We start from the raw sequence: 2,500 nt of genomic DNA on the forward strand, positions 1-2,500 counted from the left end.
CAATATCCCACCCTTTCGACATCCACCATTGCGCAGATCAGGCACCAACACCCACACATGTCCTATACAACGGTGCACCCAACATCACAATAGTACCTCCTGTCACAGCGCACAAACAATGACATGAGTCAAAGACACAGGTCTGACACAAGCATAGAATTGGAGCGCCGCCTCTAATAAGCCAAAGGTGCATCCTGACGTGACAAATCTGATCATGTCACAAGCATTCACTTACTATAATCACTATCAACGAACCTGCCGCCCCCGCCCCCCCCTACACCTTTCCTTACAACAACGTGTAACCTAACCTAACCTAACCTATGTTGTACCTTAACCTAACCTATGTTGTACCTTAACCTAACCTATGTTGTACCTTAACCTAACCTATGTTGTACCTTAACCTAACCTATGTTGTACCTTAACCTAACCTATGTTGTACCTTAACCTAACCTATGTTGTGCCTTAACCTAACCTATGTTGTGCCTTAACCTAACCTATGTTGTGCCTTAACCTAACCTATGTTGTGCCTTAACCTAACCTATGTTGTGCCTTAACCTAACCTATGTTGTGCCTTAACCTAACCTATGTTGTGCCTTAACCTAACCTATGTTGTGCCTTAACCTAACCTATGTTGTGCCTTAACCTAACCCATGTTGTGCCTTAACCTAACCCATGTTGTGCCTTAACCTAACCCATGTTGTGCCTTAACCTAACCCATGTTGTGCCTTAACCTAACCCATGTTGTGCCTTAACCTAACCCATGTTGTGCCTTAACCTAACCCATGTTGTGCCTTAACCTAACCCATGTTGTGCCTTAACCTAACCCATGTTGTGCCTTAACCTAACCCATGTTGTGCCTTAACCTAACCCATGTTGTGCCTTAACCTAACCCATGTTGTGCCTTAACCTAACCCATGTTGTGCCTTAACCTAACCCATGTTGTGCCTTAACCTAACCTATGTTGTGCCTTAACCTAACCTATGTTGTGCCTTAACCTAACCCATGTTGTGCCTTAACCTAACCCATGTTGTGCCTTAACCTAACCCATGTTGTGCCTTAACCTAACCCATGTTGTGCCTTAACCTAACCCATGTTGTGCCTTAACCTAACCCATGTTGTGCCTTAACCTAACCCATGTTGTGCCTTAACCTAACCCATGTTGTGCCTTAACCTAACCCATGTTGTGCCTTAACCTAACCCATGTTGTGCCTTAACCTAACCCATGTTGTGCCTTAACCTAACCCATGTTGTGCCTTAACCTAACCCATGTCGTGCCTTAACCTAACCCATGTCGTGCCTTAACCTAACCCACGTCGTGCCTTAACCTAACCCACGTTGTCGCCTAACGTAACCCACGTTGTCGCCTAAACCTGCTCTGTAATTGTTATACGACTCGTTCAATTAGTGTAGTGTTGCCCACCCGCAACCCTCGCAATATAGTTCGCTACTCGCACTCCCCGCTCCCCTGTGTATCGCTTCATGTTAAACACCTTGCAAGTCTTGCTCACTTTCCACATGCTCCTGCTGTACACTGTAATGTGGATGGCAGCAGGACGTACATGCCGCCCCTCCCCACGTCCCCACCTTGCCCCCTGCCTTCGCAAGCTGGTTGGTGAGAACTTTGCATGTTCAATGCCCTCCGCATGCGACGTACTCAGGCTACGTTGTGGTGCGGCCTGTGTCAACTGTCCGCTAATGTCGTACGCGTAAACCACAATCTGTACTGCACATTCGTCCTTATGTACTGAATGATACATCGTGGCACATGTGTGACCGTACAACGACTGCGCCCAAAAACGGCGGACCATACAGTGCAAATATTGTGCACGCAGCTACGTGTCGTCTCCCTATGAGAGCTGGATTGCAGTGTGGTACGCCATAGAGACGTGTGGGAGGAACGGACGCCGTGGATGGCGATCAGCATGAGCTGTCTGTTGATGTATTCGGACCTAGTCGTCTCTCCTCACACACCGTGATGGCATGGTGCACCGCGTTCCATATCTGCGACATGCTACAGAGGCCGGTTGACAGTCGTTCGAGCAATGGACATCGCATACGTACGGGGGCCACCTTCCACGTATTGTCTAGGCGTGCACATTTTGTTGCGTGTATGTGGGCAGACGTAGTGTGGCGTGACACCTGACACAGGCATGCAATAATCGTGGAAGTTGCAAATGGCGATGGACGCCTGCGTTTTCTGGTGAAGTTACGCAAATGAACAAATGGTAACCTGTTGTGGTGCGGTTGTTCTCGCTAGGGGTGAATCGGTGATGGCGACGATAGGTTGAGGTACTAACCGGTTGTTCCAGCGATACCCACCATGCCGACGAAACTGAACGGCATCTGGGTGTGAAGCGATACGCGGCGGTGGCTGGGTGGGACCGTCCCCGGCCGGTGAGGGGGCGCCTCCCGGCGTGCTGGCCGCGCGGTGTGTGGGCGCACGCGCTACAGCCGGCTGGTGGGGGCGGCCAGTGGCAGGCGCGCCGGCCGACGGACGCGG

Source organism: Schistocerca piceifrons, unplaced genomic scaffold, assembly GCF_021461385.2.
Source record: "Schistocerca piceifrons isolate TAMUIC-IGC-003096 unplaced genomic scaffold, iqSchPice1.1 HiC_scaffold_1094, whole genome shotgun sequence".
Taxonomy (NCBI): domain Eukaryota; kingdom Metazoa; phylum Arthropoda; class Insecta; order Orthoptera; family Acrididae; genus Schistocerca; species Schistocerca piceifrons.